General features: G+C 50.4%; 1 non-coding gene across 1 annotated transcript; it reads left to right on the top strand.

The window, feature by feature from the left end:
• Nucleotides 1-21203: 21203 nt before the first annotated feature.
• On the top strand, nt 21204-21275 carry TRNAW-CCA (transfer RNA tryptophan (anticodon CCA)). Its single transcript has one exon. It is a non-coding gene; the product is annotated as a tRNA-Trp (tRNA).
• Nucleotides 21276-22081: the final 806 nt, after the last annotated feature.

Below are 22081 nucleotides of genomic sequence, written 5' to 3' on the forward strand. Positions count from 1 at the left end.
CGCGCAGGCCACATCCCTTATACACTGTGTAGGGATCCCTTCGTGGTAGACACATGCCTAGACGTCCCCCTGTGCCTGGCCTAAGTTGTACCCTATGAAGCATACAAGCAGCCTATACAACAGTATACGCATCCTGTGGAAATCAGGGAACTAAAACTTCCTCCTCTTACTACCTGGTAAGTGAACACTGCCAAAGGAGTCCCGACTATCTTACCTGAACCGTAACTAAATCGCTGCTGTCTGGGTGAAAAGCTTACCCAAGCACCTAGCCAAGGGGCCCTCCCTGCGAGTCAACCCCTGATGAGGGACTTAGACTGGGGAAATTCCTGTCCCTTGCGGACCCTACACCAAAAGACAGCAAAAGCAATCGCCTACATGGGCGACCCAGCTTGCACAGGCAAAAGTGCTGAGAAGTGCTTGGTGATTGGCCGCAAAGACAACGCCTCCCTATCCTTACGTAGAAAAGGAGCGCTAACATACAAGGCCGACTCATAGTAGAATCAATGCTTCAAGGTGCATAAGAGAACTAAGCCACCATAATATCTTTCTTGCAGCCAAACAAGAAAGAGTCGCCCCCATTAATAGCTACCAAGGTGTAACTGCTAAGTGTGACATTTCCATCAGTCCAGTGCACTATGAGTGACATGAAAGGACCAGAACACTTTCGTGCCAGCAATCGAACATGAAGCTGAGTAAGACCCAATCAATAAATACACCAAAGACTAACAAGAGACTCTAAAAGGCCAAGGATAAGGCTGCATTATGTCAGAAATTCCCAAGCTAAACGTGTGCCTGTGTGAAACAAAGACGTAAATACGCTCATATGGAAGTCACAGTGCCAATCAATGCTGCTTAGTTGCACAAGATAAAGGGCCACAATAAAGCTTCCTTGCATAGTCAACCCGACTAGCCACCCTTTATCAGAGGTACCCGGGATCAACCGTTATGTGTGACATTTCCATGGTACACAGCACAAAGAGTGACATTTGTTCTTCCCCTGCAGTTTGTACCAAGACTTATTATCTTCCCCCTCTGGGCCCTACCAGTAAAACCCATTCAAAACAATATTAAGGCCTACCTGCTAAGACACAACCCAAACTGGGTGAAACGTGCCAATAAGTGTCCAACTTACTCTGTGCACGAGAAATAAAACAAACCGATAAATCCACAGGCAAAGTCACCACTAAACTTAACTTACTCGGTGGCGTAGAGCGGTCCTCTCTGAACGCCATCAGTGCTGAGGAAAACAATTGAGGTACGGTGCCGCAGACCAGAAACAACAACCCTGCTCAATCGAGCACTGATAACTTGTATCTGCAAAACAGTGGCAGGCCATAGCCGCACCTCCGGGAGTCCAGGCTAGACTAACCTACAGGGTAAAATGTTACCAGTATGACAAGTGTGTGCCCCGCCGCAAAAAAGCAGGGAAATCGTGAGGGCCCCTCCGCCCTTGTGGGACCCGGGTGGATGTCATGACATCAACTTACAATTAAATAGTGTGTCCAGGTACAATATTGCCCAGCTAGCTACAGGAATTCAAAATAGCTGAATTGGACAGATCAAAATTATTAACACCATATTACTAGCTGCACTTAAGCACTCCTACGATCCCTATCAAGAGGAGGCATGAGCGTTGCCTGCTAGAAACATGTGCATGAGACAGATTGTCCCAAAATACATGTAACTACCTTTACTTCATGTTAGTAAAACGTGCCCCATAGAACTAACGGTGAAAGCTTTTACCCTGCCCGCTTCCTGGTGCATCCGGTGGAAAGCAATAAAATATATATATATGCAAGATATGCCCACATTCTGCCGCTGCGTACCAAGAGAACACCCCAACTGGTGCCTAGTAAATAAACAAAGTGTCCAGGCTCTTCAGTTGTTTTAACGAAGAAGACATCCCAATATTGCCCAGGAACTACCTGCTCTGTTCACCTACACCAGATTACTGATCATGATTACTTCTAAGGGGCGTAACCTGCGCGCGCCGCGACAACAGGGACAGGAAAGACTCCTGTGGAGAGACTGGGGGTCCCAGACCCTAGCTCACTGCCCCCCCCTCCTAGTGTGCTATGACCAATATACCTGCTGGTAGTTCAGGTGTCCACCCATGTGAGTCGGGCAGTTCTCCAGTGTGGTTCCTGCCAGTGACACGTAAAACATCCGATAGAAGCCCTGCCCCCCCTAATACCAATACATAATTTCAGCAATGAGGCAGGGGCCAAAAATGCCCCCCCCGCGCAAGCATGTTAGTCATGTGCGAGAACTGGTTTGTCCCATTACCTTCCCGAAAGGAGATGGGCCTTCAAAACCGATCTCAACGTTCTCCTACTTCAAAGACACTTCCACAATGTCATGCCCTCGCTATTATCTGAAAGACCTTGAATTAGAGAAAATGTATTCTCCTTGACTCTGGAAGTGTCCTCCCAGTGTGTTCTTGTGGTATGAGAGTATGCCAATTACGACGTGTTATCCTGCTACCTGTGTTAGGTACTCTATTGTAACATGGGCACTTCGCTTTTCTCTTCTAACACCCTGTTTGCGACTTCTTACAAAGTGTTTGGTTCCGGTTCTTGCACAAGTGCCAACATTGCATACGGACGTTTGATCTTGTTTTGCGTGTCCTCCATTTCTTGCAGTACTATACCACTACTTGTACATAGTACGCTTTTGTAGCTTGCACACATGTCCCTTTCCTCCTGTAATGCCCCGTTTGCGACCTCTTGATTGTTTGTACACAATATACACGTTCTATATGTAGCTTTTGTAATGTGTTCACTTAAAGTGCTCTCATGTATCAGTTCTGTTCATAATGTGAAGTGCTCTGACACCTTCTGGTAAAGTGCACGCTATATGAAGGCATGAAAGGGAGTGTACATGAATGTCCACTGCTGCGGGAAGCGGAGCGGCAAAACAAGACTCAAACCTGCTTCCCCTGCAAAATTGTCGACCGCTTATGCAGTAAGGCCCCATCACCTCCGATTATAAACGAGTGCCTAAAAGCTGCCATGCCTTCTCCAAGTGGCCTTCCGGACACTCGCTTGCTGCCTATAAAACATTTCAATACTTGCCTCCCTTGCAGCCAGGCGCCACTGAAGACACTGAATTACACTGCATTATAGAAAGTCAAAAATTGCTCTTCGGACCAAATTGGCACCAGACAGTTGTATTTACAGTACTATGTTCCTAAAAGGCTACGTCCCACGGGCACCTACCTGCACTGGGAAGGGACCAAGTACGCATCCAACCAGTCCGTAGCCATGCACTAAATGCCCATATGCCTCATCTAAGTGCAGGCAGCGCGGCGGCCACAATCACACGGCTGATACCCGCCCGCGGGACAGGTTGCAAAACTGAAATGCGCAAAATTAAGTTCTTGTCCGAAAACTGTGAGCACTGTGGATATCATGGGGCAAAATGGCGCTGAGGCACCCCCATGCAAGCTTGCATGTATTCTGATGCTTGTGCCGATAATCACATTGGCTTTCTAATTGAGCACAGTTGCCACACCCACTAGCCGATTAATGGCTGACCCTAAAGCCCCGTGGCCTCTGCCTTGCGTTCCGCGCAAACAATTCCTGAGATGTGCATACACACATTCGCCATTTTGGATTTAGCTATGTAAAGCCTTGGCTAGTGGTAGAGTAATGAAAAAAGAGCAACACTAGTATGAAGACCACCACTGGGCAATTGTGCCACTCCCCAGCTGTGTAAAACGGAGAGTGGCGCATGCGGTGTGAGGCCGCGATGGAGGGAGCCTATAGTGCTTACTACCCTCCCCCAGCTAACGGCCCGCTCGGGCCTAGGCCACCCTTACCTGCTAATGCTTGTCCACGCGCGGCCAACAGAAGGGGGAAAAGCCTTCTGTCCCAGGCAAGGAGGTCCCAAGTGAAGGAAAAAACGGCAGAGACATGCGCACAGCATTGTGTTAAAATCAGGTCTTACCATGATTGTTCTGCTCCGGGAGGATAACTGAAAAAATCTCAGACTGCCAAAGCGCAGGGTGCAGGCATTGGTAGTGGGCTGGACCTTACCCGCCAAGGAGCTTAATCTAACATAAGCACTCGCCACTCCTCTGCCCACAAATTTTCACATGTTATCCCCATGGCTCAAAGAAGAAGTGAGTCCTCATAAAGGTAAAAAGCTTCAACCTAGCAGTGCCACTCGTGAAACACAAAGAGGCAAGAATAAATAAACCCCTCGTAAAATAACTATCTAGCAGACCCGAGACTAGAACCGTAGTCTGCGGGGCTGGAGAGGCTGAGCACTGCCTGGGTGAGCCACGGAGTTCCACCCACATGACCGTCGAACATTCATTACAGGTCACATTCCCCACAAGGTTTATGATGGTATCCTTATTACCGGCATGGCAGGCCACGCTCTCTCGCGCCAAACTGCTTCATGCCCCCAGGGAGTGTGTGTGTCGGCATGTCGAGGAGGGGGGGGGGGGGTACCGCAGGGGAAGCTTGCACCGAGAGGAGGCTGCTATAATCTTCGAGTCTCTGTTCCCAAAACCAGCGATGCGGTGACCCTTCCGCCCTTTCAAAGGCCGAGCATCCCCACCCGGTGAGCCACGGAGCCACTCCGCCCAGCCGCTGCCATGGCGACCGGCATGGCATTCCCAGCCTTTGTAAAATGCACAAAAGTGGCAGTCGGACTCAGCACATTGCACCAATAAAATCCTGAGATTCCGGGCCAAAATCACAGGAAGCTGGGAGCAGGGGCTCGAAACTGGTGCCCTAGCTCCAAAGTCGGCAGCGCTGGCAGAGAAGCCACAACCTCTCCCCTCACGCCAGCAAAGGCAGCGTCCGGGGGCATTGCGAGCTGCCTGTGCCCGCGGGCACACCCAATTGAATTAGCAGCGGACGCATGCAGCTTGAGAGAGAGGCAAAAGCCCATATAATTCCTAATTGAAGCGCTAGGTTGCGAGTGCACTTACATACATTACGTGAAACAAGACTACCTTTAGAAAGCGCTCCAATGATCCTAGCACGTAACACGAATCCAAACTGGACCATCTTGAAAAGAAAACCGTGCTCGAGGCATAACCTAGATAAGTATCGAGCCCATAGCTTACTGCGCCTCAGCAGGGCATGCCGAGCGAATCTAACCATGTCCTCATCGCGCTTCCAGACATAAAGGCCCGAGACACAAGCAACGCGCCATTGGCAAAGCCACGTAACTCTGCCCGCAACTGCCTTAACATCTATACCTATAAATTCTATCACACGACCTTGCACATCCCCCGTGTGCAAATGGCATGAGGTCGTCGAATGATAAGATGGTGGCCGGACCATAAATACACGTAATAGATCAAACCTCTGCTGCCTGCCCCCCCGCCGCACCGGGAAGAGGGCGCCTGGCAGGAGCAGGGATAAAGGAGCGCCCCTCCTACCCCCATCCATCGCCACGCACACGGACCGGAAGGTGACATGGAGGGGTTGCGAGGCAGAGGCGGTGTTGGAAGTAAAACGTCCTACTCCCCTGCCCGTTGTTGTGGCTTATAAAGATCAAAGGGCGCCACAAATGGTCAGGGTAAAGCCCGGTCACCCTGTGGTGTCACCTGCCGTAAAACGCGCGGGTGGCCTATCTACAACCGCTCATGCCGCCAACTTTGGTTGAATGAGTGGGGGGGTCGGGGTAGAGGTGGGAAAGGGCAGCCTCACCACATTCACACGACCCCGGAGCCCCGCCCGCAAATGCTGCAACGCCTCAACTGCCCCACCACTGCCGGAGAGGTGGAGCGCTCTAGTCCCCGACACCGGAGGCTAGCGTGCAGGACCTGTGAGCCAACACCCACTCAAGTCGCCTGGGAACCCAGGCGGCGACCTCTCCGACCTGGGGCAGCTCGGAAGAACCGAGTCGTGCACGAAAGGTGCTGCTCTCCCCCCACCCCCGGCGGTCTACAGCCCTGGCCGGGCCGCCATGCCCATGATGCATCCAATGGGAGCTCGGGCAGGGAGGGGGGGGCTTGGGGGCAACAACGCACTCACCGTGCAATGTATACAGCAACGTATACAGCAGCTCCCCAGGGTCCAAAACGGCGCAACATCGAGGGCAGCGCGAACAAAAGAGACTGCTCGGAGGCGTGGAGGAGACCTAAATACCTTGTCCCCCCACACCCCCCAATAAAGCGCGATGGCGTGTCCATGGCAGCGGCCTCCGGCCGCTGGACGCCTGAGGGCTGGTGCGCCGGCCCTCCTGTGGCACTACGGTGCCCGCCCTCTTATGAGGGTCACCTGCGGCTCCGTGTCGGGCGGCCTGCAGACATATATGTTTAGACTTAAAGATAACTGTAATTACATTTAACAAAGACTCCTATGTCTAAAAATAATTGCGGATCCATTTCATAAGGATTTAAGTGGAACAAACTTGCTATTTATAAATTGCTGGGAGTACTTAGAAACCACTATCATTTATATTACTTTTAGTGCTTTTTTGTATTTCAAAAGTTTGAAATTTACTGAGCAACTAAAGTAGTGAGGTCTAGCCCCTTGTGAACTATGTAATAATGTTTCAACCCTGTGTAATATTAACAGAAAACATCAGGGTCAGACAGGACAGAAAATAAAAGTGACACCAAATAAACATTAATAAATAAAGGACACAAACATAAAAGTGGCCCCCATTAGCAAATCAGATACTGGTCCATTTGCAAGTTGGTGCAGCACAGATCAACCACCAATGTGTTTATTAGCACTAAAATACTATGTGCTGTCAGTCCCCAACTCAATAGTTTATTTCTAAACACTCTGTCAGGATTGTCCTGCGCCGATAGCATATAATTTAAAGCATGTTGCATCAAAACGCTATTACGTCTCAATAAATACATAACAAATACAAGTTACACAAATTGTATCGCCTTAGTGGGATGAAAGGCAGAGTTCTCTTCACCAAATAACGCAAAACAGAAATAACCAAAGATGCTGTGCAGAAATCTGAGGTACTTTACCTGTGAGGATCTACCCAACAGGTGCTCCAGCGATGCCATCCCAACGTACCATTGAACCTGTTGCTGGTGGAGGTTAGATGAGCATTGTCAGGCCCACTGATCTGTGGGTCAGGAATTTGGATAGAAAACCCATTGCAAAGGCAACAAAACTAAAGCCAACCCTCAGAAAACCAATTAGATAAGAAAAATGGCCATTCTCAGGTGACGAAACTGCCATTCAAGGATGACAAATAGCCCCAGAATCTGTAATTGCCTCACTGGCACATTGTTAACAGAAACCACCAGGAAAGGGGGATTTATGGAGCGAGAGCGCATAAGCGGCCTTTGGAGCCAGAGAAAGGCTGCAGCTGTTCTTTACAGCCCCCCCTTTACCTCCCCATGGTGTGTGCCGGAGCATGGGGAGGGAAAGTGCCCACTCTGCCTGGCCCAGTGTGGTAAGGCCAGAGTCAGGCATGGGAAGTGGGTTTGGTTGGGCTCGCTCTCTCTCTAGACTGAGCTGGGGGGGGCCTCCTGGCTGCGGGGCTCCTTCCGATGAACGCGGGAAGGGTCAACAGGAAGGAAATACTATATTTCCAGGCTGAGAAGCAGCGGAGACTCTGTAAAGGAACAGCATGCGGAGTCTATTGACCAGGGCACAAGTCCTAAAACAAGAAGTGGGGGGACGCTGACGTCACGACAGGAAGTGATGTCACGAAAGTTGGCTTGCACCATCAGACTCATTGCCTCCCCTCGCTCACCCCTTAGATGTGATTGCATCAGAGAAGCCAGCGCGTGATCAGGTTTCTGAATGAGCTCCGATCTTGCCCCAGAGAGGCCAAAGAGTGAATGTGTGGCTCCATTTGCTCCAGTTACCCAGCTCCCATTAAAATAAGTGGGGGGACGCCGTCCACCTGCGCGGTACCCCGACTTGAGACCTGCTATTGACCCATAGTGCCGATAGTGGAAGCAGAGGCAATGTCATAAGAGAGCAAGAATAAATAAATAACCAGTTGTGCGTAAAGACGCACAATGTACGTGAAACGGACACCATTGTAATAACATTTATTTATTTTTTTGTTGAATTTTTTTTATTAAATTCAAAACATACATAAACAAATAAGAAAACAAAACACAAGGCAGTACATTACAGATGTGTCGCTGCGGCGTCGGGGGAGGGAGTACATTAGCAGTGCAATCGGCAGGGCTATACATTGTGGAAGGGGGGGAGGGAGACCAGGAGCAAGCAAGAACACCTAATCAATAGTGGAGGAAACAATAGGTTGGGAGGAAGATAGGTCAGTTTCAAAGTCTGTGGGAGGGAGGGTACATATATCACCACGGTATGTGTTCCACTGACTCCAGATCTTACCCCATTTACGGGGCGTGCCACGGGCAACATAAACTGTCTTCTCTCGAAACATGCACCAATCCATGTTTTGTTGCCACAGCAGAACCGTCGGCGGCCTCTGAGCACCCCACAATTGGGCAATGTCCCTCTTAGCAATCATATTACCCAGGGTCACCCAGCGAAGCTGCGCGCCGCTGTAATCATTCGGTTCCCAGACATTCAACAAGCATCTCCTCACCTCAGGCATTGACCGCACACCCGTGACCTCACTCATAACCTCATGCACCCGAGTCCAGTAGCGCATCACGGCAGGACTCCCAAATAATATGGAGAAATGTAGCCACGAGACCACAGCCACGCCTACACAGACCATCCATAGAGAATCCCATACACACCAGACGGGGACCAGTCACATACACCCTATGAAGAATTTTGAGCTGCACAAACCGAAGGCGCGCCGGGATCGCCACTTCCTTCGGGGAAGAGATCGCCGCCTGCCAGTCCTCATCATCAAGTTCCAGACCGTCACTGGTCCAGACCTCTCGAAGATGACAGAGGAGGTCAATCCTGTTGTTGATCAGTTTTTTGTATATGAGCGAGATCGTACTGTCCGGGACGTGCCCGTCCAGAATCCGATCTTCCAGCGGGGACGCCTCCGGGATATCAGTGCCCGAGGGGAAAACAGATAGTATGGCATGTCGAATTTGCGCATAGCGAAAAAACTCCCTATCATTCAAGTCGTACTCCGCTTTCAGCTCCTCAAACGTCTTGACCCTACCCTTGGTCCACACATCATTCACCCTGCTAATACCGATCACATCCCACTTGTCAAAGCCCTTCGATTTCCATAGGGACCCGAGCCTATCAGACGCGTAAAGCGGAGTCGCACGAGTCAGTTTATCTGTCCAGCCCAGAGCCACCATCGCACGATACCACACCTACACGGCTGTCATGGTGGGGCCCGTGAGGGTCCTGCAAACAGACCTCGCGTACAGCGCCCTGTTATAATCTCCGCCGGGCAACAGCCACTTGTCCATTTCAAACGCCGGATTCGGCGAAGGGCCATAAGTACCATGGTTAATCGCCCCCAGCTGAGAGGCCCAATAGTACCGGCGGATATCGGGAAGCGCGATGCCCCCATCGTACCACGGCAGCGTCATCTTTGCCAGGGCAATACGGGATCGGCCCCCCCATAGTAATCGCCTTTGTAGACTCTCGACCTCCCGAAAGTAGCTAGCAGGCACGGTGTCGAGCGTGTTTTGGAGCGCATAAAGGAACCGGGGCAGCGACATCATCTTGAACAGTGCAGCTCGTCCCAAGGGGGAGAGGGGGAGCTTACCCCACGCAACAACATCAGTGCGAAGGCGCTGGAGCGGGGGCAGCAAATTGCGCTCATAACGAAGTACCGGGTCCAAGGTAATAAAGATCCCCAGATACTTAAAGCCTTCCCGCACCACCGAAATAGGGCAGCCGCGGGGCAAGAGAGGAGCCTCGCCCGAAAGAACATAGACGCACGACTTAGACCAATTGATGACGAGACCAGAGTTTTTATGGAAGGAGGTCAAGACGTCGAAAAGAACGATCAACGATTTCCGAGGCGACGTGAGATACAGCAGGAAATCATCTGCATATAAGGACACCCGGTCCTCAAAGTCCGAGTTCCATCTAATGCCCTTCAAAGATGGCTCCCATCTCAACCAGGCTGCCAGTGGTTCCAGAGCAAGGGCAAATAAAAGAGGGGACAAAGGGCAGCCCTGGCGCGTCCCTCTGCCAAGGGCAAATGGGGCGGAGACACGGCCATTGACGACCACTTGTGCTAAGGGATCGGTATAAAGCAGTTTCACCCAATTAATAAAGTTCGGGCCGAAGCCAAATTTAGAGAGGACCGCCCAAAGATACGGCCACTCCAGCGTATCAAACGCCATAGTGGCGTCCAGAGACGCCAAAATGGCTGGTTCGCGCAACGTCCCCGCCCGCGCGAGGACACCATGCAGGCGCCGGAGATTCAATGCCGTGTTGCGGTGTGGTATAAACCCGGATTGGTCCGGGTGAACCAGATCGCTTATGACAGTAACTAAGCAGTTGGCCAGCAGTTTAGCCAGGATCTTCGGTTCGGCATTGATCAGAGATATGGGCCTAAAGGAGGTGCAGCGGTCGCGTGGCTTACCATCCTTGGGAATCACAACTATGGTGGCCAATCTTTGGTCAGGGGGAAGGGAACCCGACTCCAACGATTCCAGGAACATCGACCGTAGATACGGAGCTATCGTGTCCGGACGGAGCTTGTAGAGTTCAATGGGGAGCCCATTGGGGCCCGAAGCCTTCCCCGAGCGGACCGAGCAAATGGCAGTAACCACTTCCTCCACTGTGGGCGGTGCCTCGAGGAGCCCCCTCTCAGGGTCCGACAAACAAGGCAGCGAGAGGTCTCGCAGGAGTAGCTGGGAGTCATGCTCGGGTCGATCGGACACAGGGGAATACACATCCCGGAAATAGTCCGCAAAACAGTCCACAATGTCGACGGGGTCAGTAAGACTCACTCCTTGCACATTCACAACCACAGGGACCACCCGACTCGCGCGCTCCCTCCTATCCAGCCAAGCAAGCAACTTCCCAGCCTTGTCTCCCACATCATACAGATGCCCCTGCTGTTCCCTGCCCATTTCTTTCGCAGCATCCGTAACTAGTGCTCTGTAGTCAAGTTGTTTAAGACTCAGTAGGTGCAGTCTATCCGGGGTGACCTCGGACTCCAACTCCCCCTCAAGGAGAGCGATTTCGTTGTCGATCCGGACAACCCCCTCCTGTTTAACCTTCCTAACATTGCTAATCAAGGAAAGGGCATGGCCCCGAATCACAGTTTTGTACGCTTCCCACAGTGTAACAGAGGAGGAGACGGTGCCCACATTATCAGCAAAGTAATGGTCAAGCGCTTTAACCAGTTCAGCTTTCACCTTTGGAACACGGAGATACCAGGGGTTAATCGGAGCCACTCGGCCCTCAGTCCCCAGCTTCGTATCTATGACTAACCATAATGGGGAGTGGTCCGATATACCCCTAGCAAGGTGTTTTATCTCCCTGATAGAGGAGGCCTGTGAGGAGGGCATCAACACATAGTCTAGTCTCGAAAGACTGCCGTTAGCCCCAGAGTGGAAAGTGTACTGCGACTGTCCCGGGTGGAGCAGGCGCCAACAATCAGTGAGCCCCAGAGTGTCCAAGAAGTCCCCCAGCCAAGATTGAGACCGTACACTTTCCCGGGGAGGGTAACGGTCACACATCCCTGACACTACAGAGTTAAAATCCCCTCCCACTACAAGCTGACCCTCAGGGACCCCCAGGAGTACTCTTCCCAGATCAGCAAAGGTAGTGGCCTGCAGACCAGGCGGGACGTAAACAGAGAGCAGGGCGATGACCTTCCCCTCCCAGCATCCCACAATGGCGGCGTAGCGGCCCCTATCATCAAGGACAATGTCGTCAATAGCGAGAGGGAGGGAGCTCCGTACCAGAATGCCCACCCCCCTAGAGCCAGAGGTGAAACCGGAGTGGGCCAGGAGACGGTATCCACGCCTATTCATTGCGTGGCATGTATTGCCAATCAAGTGCGTCTCCTGAAGCAACACCACATCAGGGGATAAACGCCGCAACAGTTGCAATACCACACCCCGTTTTATCCTGTCCCCCAACCCGTTGACGTTCCAACACAACAATTTAAGTCCCCTACCCCCATCCCAGAAACCAATCCCAATCCCACCCCGCACCAGACGCAACACTATATAGCAGGAGAACATCAACACTATGCCTTGAAGAAAACAAAGAAACACAAACTGCAACCCCCCAAACCCCAAAGAACCCCTGAACATCTCGCCCCCCACCCTGCACCCCTGCGTAAGACTCAAGAGCCACCCCAACTTGTAGTGTGCCTGTCGCCCCATCACACAACTAGTCTACGAAAAGAACCCCTGAGGAGGGAGACTCACCCACACCCCGAAAAGACCAAACATTAGCGGGCAATAGTTACATAGCATCAAACCACAGCTGAAAGTCAATGCGGTGGCCCGGGAGCCAGCGTCGCTCCCTATTCCTGCTCCACCGGGCCGCCCTCCGCTCCTCCGGAATGTCCAAAGTGTTCAGAATGTTCCTGCCCGGAGGGCAGCGTGTCAAGCCAGTCACCTGCGGCCCAAGGATGGTCGAAGAAGAATGTTCGATCCCTGTACACCACACGTAGTCGGGCCGGGAAGAGCATAGCGTACTTCATGTCTCTGTCTCTCAGCCTCCTCTTCACCCCTTGGAATCCGAGTCTTTGTTTCTGCACCTGCTGGGTGAAGTCTGGGTAGAAACTGACCGTAGAGTTTTCAAAAGCCACAGGACCAGATTGACGCGATGCTTGGAGGATCGCATCCCTGTCTCGAAAATGGAAGATCCGAGCAATGATGGGACGTGGAGTGTCTCCCTGCTTAGGCGGGCCTCCCGGTATCCTATGCGCACGTTCCACGGCAAAGAACTTACTGAGGCCTTTAGGCACTAGGTGGTTCAGAACAAGGTCCTCCACCAGCAGGTCCACCGAAGAGGCTTCTGGTTTTCTCCGGGACACCAACCAGACGGATATTATTCCGCCGCGCACGGCCTTCAAAGTCCTCCATGCGCCGGGAGAAATAGTCATTGGAGGCTCGCAAGTTGCCGACTTCTGTCTGTACATCGGAGACGTCAGTAACAAGGCTGGATGTTTTAAGGTGGAGTGATTTGACCTTCTCGTTGGTCTTCGCAAGATCAGCCCTGATCAGGGTAACATCGATGGCAACCGTGTCCAGCTTATGAGCCAGGGCCTCATACTGTTGACCCAATGTGGGCTTCATGCCAGCAATGGCGCCCATGATGTCCTTTAGCGACAAGTCCTCACCCGTCGAGGAATCCTCTCCGACATTAATCGGGGATTTGGTCGGTCCACCCTGGGAGCCTTTGGCGAGGGTGTATCTGTCCATGACGTTAGACTGCACGGCACCCCCCGGAGAGCCGGCTTGGTCTTGCGTTTTTCACCCTCGGGTTTGGTGGCCATCTTGGATATCGTGCCCCGGAGGGTTGCCTGAGACCTGGTGAAAATGGCTACACTTGGTGCGCCCGCAACAGTTTAAAAGCAGAAAGTGGGCACTCCACACCATTTAGTGAGCCACACTAGGCAGGTCCGCAAATGTCGAGATAGGGTAGGGTGGAGGGCAACCGAGAGAGGCCGATCCAGACAGAGTCAGAGAGGTCGCAGGGCGAGAAACGAAACCGAAAGTAGACGACCGAGCCGAGGTGACTCAGGCGATCCGTTGTTGTTCGATTACTGTCCGGCTGGCAGAGAAGCAGAGCCCGGGGTGGCACCAGGGAGCAGGCCAACAAGATTCCGAAGTCCGTAACTTCGGTTCCCGGAGTCCAAATCGAAATCTGGAAACAGATAAATGATCAGCTGGGCCGTGCCACAAGCGACCCGTCCTCTAAGTCAGGATAGGGTACAGGATAAACGGCGGAGGCGGCGAAGGTCCGGGAGCCCTGTGCTCACGCGACCATCTTGGTTGCGCGCGAAGCTCCTGTAATAACATTTTTAAAAAACTCAAAGTGTGTTCCGGGCTGCTTGGAAAGTGAAAGCGCTCATGGCGCGCTGATGTTGCAGGAAAACATGTCCTGTCTGCAGTAGGAGAAACTCATTAAAGAAAATAGAGCTTACAGACTAAATAAGACATACCGTGTAACAGCAAAAGGAAAAGGGCCATATGAAGGTTACAAATTGATGGAGCAAGGATTCGCACGTAAAGCGACTTGCTTGTAATCATGAACCTCGAATAACCTTAATGAACTAAATCAACCTGTTTGTCTTATTAATTTCCCCTTTATTCTTACATTTGGGTGTCCCAGCGAAGCTTGCATATGTGTTTACTAACCGTAATACGCTTGCCTCTAAAATGGCAGCTGCTTAGCGGAAATTTCTTCTGCGCATGCGTTGGTCACACTCACGTGACGTACTCGCAGATCTGGTGGGAAATCTTTGTGCTTGCGCACTAGTTCCAAAATGGCCGGTCTGTGTTCTCACATGTCCGATGCTTGCCATGCAGCTTTTGCAATGCTGTTCGTCTTGCACTAACATTAATGCTATATTTAGTATAAAGTGAGGGGAGTCATATAGGGATTCCTGGTATACAGTGTATTCATTTATTTCTATGTTCTAAATTGTTTTCCTTTACGTTTCATGAATCAAATCTTTTGGGCCTGGGAGGCGTTTACTACCCCATCTTAGAAGTCCCTACTGCGCATGTCATCCTAGCAGAGGGAAGAAAACCTTTGCCCAGTGGATCCCAGCCAGCTGGCTGCCACAGACAAGATGCTCCTGGGAACCGAACTGTGACCCAGAAAAATAAAGCTGAACTGTACTACATTTGAAACAATTGTATATAAACTTTGTATTCTTCATTGTAATGTGTAAACCATGTCATGGGAACCCCAAATTCAATGGGAGGTCCCAAAAGATGTAAATTGGGGCTTGAAAACGTCAAATCCTTGTTGGTGTGTTGACCTATCCTTTCTTTGGACCAATCGAAATTGGGGATTCTTACACTTGCAACATTTGGGGGGGTGGTACACGGACCCGAAAACAGTATAACTAGCCTAGGTTTAGCTAGAAAAATTGTCCGACTTGTCCGAATAGCTGACCAGTCACTGACCCAACGCACTCAATAGGTGACTGATACAGAGAGCTGCGGAGCACTCTGTCCGTAATTTTCAGAGACCCAAGCGGGGTTTTTGGAAACCTTAAGTGCTGGCGGAGCACTTTGCCGGAGAATTTGATAACCCAATCGGGGTTCTGACTGATAGCTGCAGAGAGGGTGTAGCGCAGGCGTTGCTACCGAACTGCGGGTGCTGGTCTTACCTTGGTGATCCTGTCCTGATCCTAATCTGGTCTTCCTGTCCTGTCCTGGGGTGTCCATTCTGCACCTGGTGGCCTATTGGCGTCTATCTTCCTTGGGTTCTTACTGTCCTTAACTGACCCGTGGCCAGGGTTGGTCTCCACACCGTGCTAGGTAAATATAGAGCTGCTAGGGAAACACACTTGCAATCTTTATTCTTATCCATGCCTGAACTTTTGCTAAATCATAATTGTACATGTCCTTTTCTCTTACCCTACCCTTTTATAAATTACTGAAATTATGAAAGTGCTTTCATTAGCTTGTTCCATTTTTCCCCTACCTTAAAGGTGAATAAATACATGTCTCTGAATAAATAGATGTTCCTTCTCTTTACCCACCCTTTATTGAATTTAAAGTCATAACTCTGAATGTTAGCATGTTCCAGTCTTACCTTCCCTATAGCTACTTGGTATCCCAAAATTATCATAGTACAGATTAAAGTTCTTTTCCCTTACCCACCTTCACCTGGGTCTATTCAAACTGTGAAATTCTTGTATGTTCCTTATTTTCCCCGTCCTTTAGACATCATACTGAGTCTAAGCTCTGAAACCTATATTAGTATGTTCCCTTTCTTACCTTCCCTTTAAAATCCTAAATGGTTGGTCTTATTTACTTCCTATATGGATATGTGCTCTTTATAATCTTAGTTATTGATAGTTTACTTGCTGTGAACCTTATGCTTTCTGAATCTGATGAATTCTAGATAAAGGTTTTAAAACTTCCTGACTCTCTGGTTATTATATGAGTGCAAACATAGTAAATGATAAGCGTATTTTGTGTCTGCCTTTCTTTTACAGCTAGCTCCCTGATCCATTGTGATCATAGGTACCCGTAGCAGTGGATTGGTAAGTCGGGTACAGTGGAAATAAATAGGAAGGAACTGGGTTACTGGTAGTAGAGTGTAAGGTTACCCGATTAATAAATATGGAGAATTGAATTTATGGGCCCGATGCGTATATGGTAAAATTATAAGTCGGGTGACCTGCGCGCTCTATCAGTACAAATGAAGACAAGACGGTCCTAAGGAGGGACTAACAAGCCTAACAAGCATTGAAAATGCAATAGGTCTCGCAGCATTAGAGTTAGTGCTTTTAGAATTGTTTATGGGTTTTTTTTGTAAATCTTTAGCATTTTTGTTTCCTGTAGCCAATGCTAAAGAATTTCAAAAAAAAAAAGCCATAAACATTTTTAAAAGCTCTGAAATGCAGTCTGAAATGCTGGATATATATTCAGTACAGATACACTATATTGTTAATGAAGACATAGGATATAATATGTTGTACTGTATACACACAATTAGATGGGAACGTGCTGTGTGTGTCAGCGATTGAATGTGGAGGTGATGGTGGATGTGGTGGTGGATGTGGTGGTGGATTCGGTGGATGTGGTGGTGGTGGATGTGGTGGTGGATGTGGTGGTGGATGTGGTGGTGGATGTGGTGGTGGATGTGGATGCGGTGGATGTGGTGGGATGTGGTGGTGGATGTGTTGGTGGTGGATGTGGTGGTGGATGTGGTGGTGGATGTGGTGGTGGATGCGGAGGTGGAGGATGTGGTGGATGTGGTGGTGGTGGATGCGGTGGATGTGGTGGATATGGTGGTGGATGTGGTGGTGGTGGGTGTGGTTGATGTGGTGGTGGATGCGGTGGATGTGGTGGTGGTGGATGTGGTGGTGGATGCAGTGGTGGATGCGGTGGTGAATGTGGCGGTGGATGTCATGGTGGATGTGGAGGTGGTGGTGGATGTGGTGGTGGATGTGGTGGTGGATGTGGTGGTGATGGTGGATGTGGTGGTGGATGCGGTGGATGTGTTGATGGTGGATGTGTGGTGGTGGACGTGTTGGTGGTGGTGGCTGCGGAGGTGGTGGATGTGGTGGTGGTAGATTGTGGTGTTGGTGGTGGTAGATTGTGGTGTTGGTGGTGGACGTGGTGGTGGTGGACGTGGTGGTGGTGGACGTGTTGGTGGTGGACATGGTGGTGGTGGACGTGTTGGTGGTGGACATGGTGGTGGTGGACGTGGTGGTGGTGGACGTGGTGGTGGTGGACGTGGTGGTGGTGGACGTGTTGGTGGTGGTGGATGTGGATGTGGTGGTGGTAGATTGTGGTGTTGGTGGTGGTAGATTGTGGTGTTGGTGGTGGACGTGGTGGTGGTGGACGTGGTGGTGGTGGACGTGGTGGTGGTGGACGTGGTGGACGTGTTGGTGGTGGACGTGGTGGTGGTGGACGAGGTGGTGGATGTGGTGGTGGTGGACGTGGTGGTGGACGTGGTGGTGGATGTGGTGGTGGACGCGGTGGTGGTGGATTGTGGTGTTGGTGGTGGACTTGGTGGGCGACATGGTGGTGGACTTGGTGGGCGACATGGTGGTGGACTTGGTGGGCGACATGGTGGTGGACTTGGTGGGCGACATGGTGGTGGGCGACATGGTGGTGGGCGACATGGTGGTGGGCGACATGGTGGTGGGTGACATGGTGGTGGGCGACATGGTGGTGGGCGACATGGTGGTGGACAAAGTGGTGGTGGACAAAGTGGTGGTCGATGTGGTGAATGTGGTGGTGGTGGACATGGTGGTGGTGGACATGGTGGTGGACATGGTGGTGGTGGTGGACATGGTGGTGGTGGTGGACATGGTGGTGGACGTGGTGGTGGTGGAGGTGGGTGTGGTGGTGGTGGATGTGGTGGATGTAGTGGACATGGTGGTGGTGGATGTGGTGGTGGACGGGGTGGTGATGGACGTGGACGTGGTGGTGGTAGATTGCAGGGACGGTGTTCAAAGCGGATCTTTGTTTATGCTGAGGTTGTAGAACGTAGCATGGCTGCACACTGAGATTGCTTTTGGGAAGATTGATTCGCCACACTACGTATTTGATATGAACAAAAGGATCCTGCAATAACATAACGACTGTTCAGGCTAAGATTAACTGGATAAGGATACAACAGTAGCACTTTAATAACCTCATATAGATACAGGAACTGAGATTTATAATCACACTACAAAAGCCTTGAGAAAGCCCGAAGGGGGCGAAACGCGTGTCGGCTGTGGACCATAGCGTTTGCAAAATAAAGGCTTGAATTTTCTACACCTTCTGGTTTTGTGGAATTGGCTTCTGATCAAGGATATGGACTATCTGTGAAACGCTATAATAGCGAAGGGATCAAAGTGACTATCTTGGAAGTGCACTGGTGTTCTATTTACTTGGCATATAACCACAACTCATCTGGCATAGCTACTTTACTGTAATAATGTATTACACTTGTGATGCCGCATTGCCAGCAGGCAGATTGAAAGGCAAGGTTAGCAAGCCAGGCCGTTGTTTAAATAATTAAAGGTGTAACTAGCATTCCAGCTTTGTTCTGGTCTCTTTTAAAAAAAATGTGAATGATACAGCAATATACCAATGGGGGTGGGGGGGGAGGGAGGGAAGAGGCAGGTCTCGTCAATAAATAGCTTTAATAAAATGAAAAGGTGCTGGATAACGCCAGGACCTTTTGATTTTACTAATATTAAATTGCCTAACACCAGACCTAAAATGAAAACACGAAGCTAACGGAGGCAACTGGTCCAATCTCAGGGGGGGCGGCTGTAACGGAATTCTAACGCTTAGGAAACAGCTTACAGTTAAAAATAGACCCGCACATAAAGCTGGCGACCACCCGCCCGCCAATTATTGAGAAGTCTGGTCCTTTCTGACCGCAGATCAGCTGCATCGCAGCATTAAATGGTTGTCTTTGCGTGCATGGGAAGTTGAAAGTCTTGTCCAGAGACGATCAATAAGTCAAGCAGAGCGGCTCTCACGGGCTGCTGGCATTAGCATGAGAAGATAGCCAGTGCCCACAATCCGACAGGCCTAGTGAACAGCGCAGCAACACGCAGCACTCCTACGTGCAGTGTGGCACCGGCAACAGAGTCATGTTTACAGTCTACACCATAAGCACACAGAGCTGCAGCCCAACACTCGTGCTATCCACAGGAATGGGCCGAAGCCAAGCACACCCTCTCCCCAAACAGCTCTGAAACCGGTAATACACCAAACTACGGGGGAAAGCAAAAACAACAAATGCAGAGTGCAGTCTGCTGCCTTCATAGTTAGACACCACATTCACATACCTGCCACCAAAACACGAGCGAAGTTCGACCACGTTAAAAAAAACGAATGCAATGACAGGCTTTCCACTCCAAAGGCACCGGGGAATTTTTAAACTGGAAGCCTGAAAGTCTGGTGGGTTTTCCCCGTTTTATTAAAAAAAGGAGGACATCGACGGAATGTAGCTGTGAGGTTGTGCTAAAGGTGTATTTGTCTACTGAAAATACAGCAATGTGTCGTCGTCTACTGTTGCGATTTCGGGGAAATATTTACTGATCGGGCCAGAGCTGCCTGTAGCAAGAGGCAGCAGGTCTGCGGTTGCCTCCGTGCCTGGGACACAGTTCGGTGCCTACACCCCTGCCCCGGCAGCGGCTGTCCGACTGCAAGAAAGTGAATATTCCTTTCAAAGATAGGCCTGCCCTGTTGAAAGAAACACCAGGCTGCGTGCACGCCTCCGGGGGAGGAGGTTGGATCGTCTGTGCTTAGCCCGCTGGCTTATTTTCACAGCGAATTCCGAGCTTAAATGCAATCACCCAAGAATCCCTCCAAACGTGCAATCCGACCATTCCACATCGCTTCTAATGCAGAAGCAAGCACAAACAAAACAACCCGAGCACTGGCAGTAGAACCAGAAAATGCAATTGCGGTTTCCAGCTTTTAAAAAGACAGGCATGCCCAGACTACAAAAAAGACTCAGCCCTGACTCAAGTGAAACTAGGGGGAGGGGGCGGGAGGCGGAGAGTTGAGGCAGGCAGGCATGGGAGGAGAGGAGGAGGGGGGAGGAGAGTAGGGGAGGCACGGCCTAGCGGCCGTGCAGGGGGAGGGGGCGGGAGGCGGAGAGTTGAGGCAGGCAGGCATGGGAGGAGAGGAGGAGGGGGGAGGAGAGTAGGGGAGGCACGGCCTAGCGGCCGTGCAATCAAGTAGTGAGGGGGCGGAGTTGTGGGAAGGCTGAGAGAGAGAGTAGGCGGCTGGGTGCATGTGCACGCGCTTTTAAGCTCAATGCACATGCGCATTGAGCTTAAAAGTCACGGGCACTGCAAGGAATCGCCACGATTCCTTGCAAGTTAGATAAAGTCTGGATGAGCCCCTATAGTCTCGCTTGCTCGATGCGCATGCGCATCGACAGGCGAGACCTAAAAACGAATCAGAAGCCAGCATTTACAAAGTACAATGACACAAGCCAATGAAAAATATGGGCAAAGAGTGGGTGGATCTTCAAATCCATACTCGAATACAGCATGCCTCGCAGAGCAGCGCTGCTCAGGCTCGACCTAAAAAGTAATGCAGTGAGCACTGCCTTCAAATTCAGCAAAGTAGCAACATAGCACAGTGGGGGCACGAGAAAAGCCCTGTCTGTAAGTCTGATTTAATATCTGGCAGCATGATATGGAAAATCGAATATATGGTTCAGTCACTGAATAAGAGTGCAGGTAATTGATGTCTGTTCACCAAGGCTGTGTGTGGACCAGTGAAGCTGGAGAAAGCCAGGTGTCTGCCAAAGTTTATTATTTATTATTTGATGGGGGGGGGGTCATTGCCTTCCACTGGTTCAGGGCAGCTAAGTGATGGCCACTGAGACAGTTTACTCCAGAATCGTCCCTGCACTTGGGCTCCTGCGTGACACTCCCGCTAATCAAGTGACAGGGAAACAGGGCGACACCAAAACAAAGCTACTGGCACTGACAGTCCGAGGGGCGGAGCTCTGCCTCGGTGCCCTCCAGGAGTGCAACTCTGTCAGCTGAGCTGATGGGATCTCGGCTGAATTGCGTGACAAATGTCTGCTATTGAGCGCTGCAGGAAGAGATGTGTGTTTTCACATTCTGTCACACATAGCAGTATCATCCTATATACAGCAGCTCCCTCAGCTCCATAGTCACATATTAAACATCCTCGAGTCCAATAAGCATCTGACTTCGTGGCGCAACGGTAGCGCGTCTGACTCCAGATCAGAAGGTTGCGTGTTCAAATCACGTCGAGGTCACAGATCTATATTTTTACACTTACAATTTTAATCTGGTAGTTAAAACTGTAATAAAATTTAACAAACACTCCTTTATGTAAAAATATTTGCGGATCAATTTCATATGGATTTAAGTGGAACAAACTTGCTACGTATAAAGTGCTGGGAGTACTTAGAAACCACTATCAGTAATATTGTTTTTAATGCTTTTTTTTTACATTTCAAGAGCTTGAGATGTACTGAGCAACCAAAGGTGAGCTCTGGCCCCTCATGAACTCTGTAATAATGTCACAATCCTGTGTAATATTAACAAGAAACATAAGGGTCAGACAGGACAAAAAATAAAAGTGACACCAAATAAAAATAAATACATTAAAAAAAGGACACAAAAATAAAAGTGGCCCCCATTAGCAAATCAGATACTGGCCCATTTGCAAGTTGCTGCAGCACAAATCAGCCACCAATGTGTTTAATAGCACTTAAATACTATGTGCTATCAGTCCCCACCTCAAAAGCTTTATTCTAACCACTCTGTCAGAATTGTCCTGTGCCAATTGCATATCATTTACAGCATTTTGCATCAAAACGCTATTGCGTCTCAATAAATACATAAAAAATACAAGTTACACAAATTGTATCTCCTTTTAATCTTCTGCTGTTGCTGCTATCCACAAGGACACCGACGCTACTTCTCGCGGTACCCGCTTCGCGGGTCCCGCATCGCCCTGTTGTTTTAACTGTTGGGCTCCTGTGGCTCCTGGTGGGTGTGTGTCTGGCTGCAGGGCTGCGAGCGTTGGAACCGGGACTCGCTTTCCCCGGAGTCCCGG

Source organism: Lissotriton helveticus, chromosome 12 (genome assembly GCF_964261635.1).
Source record: "Lissotriton helveticus chromosome 12, aLisHel1.1, whole genome shotgun sequence".
Classification (NCBI taxonomy): domain Eukaryota; kingdom Metazoa; phylum Chordata; class Amphibia; order Caudata; family Salamandridae; genus Lissotriton; species Lissotriton helveticus.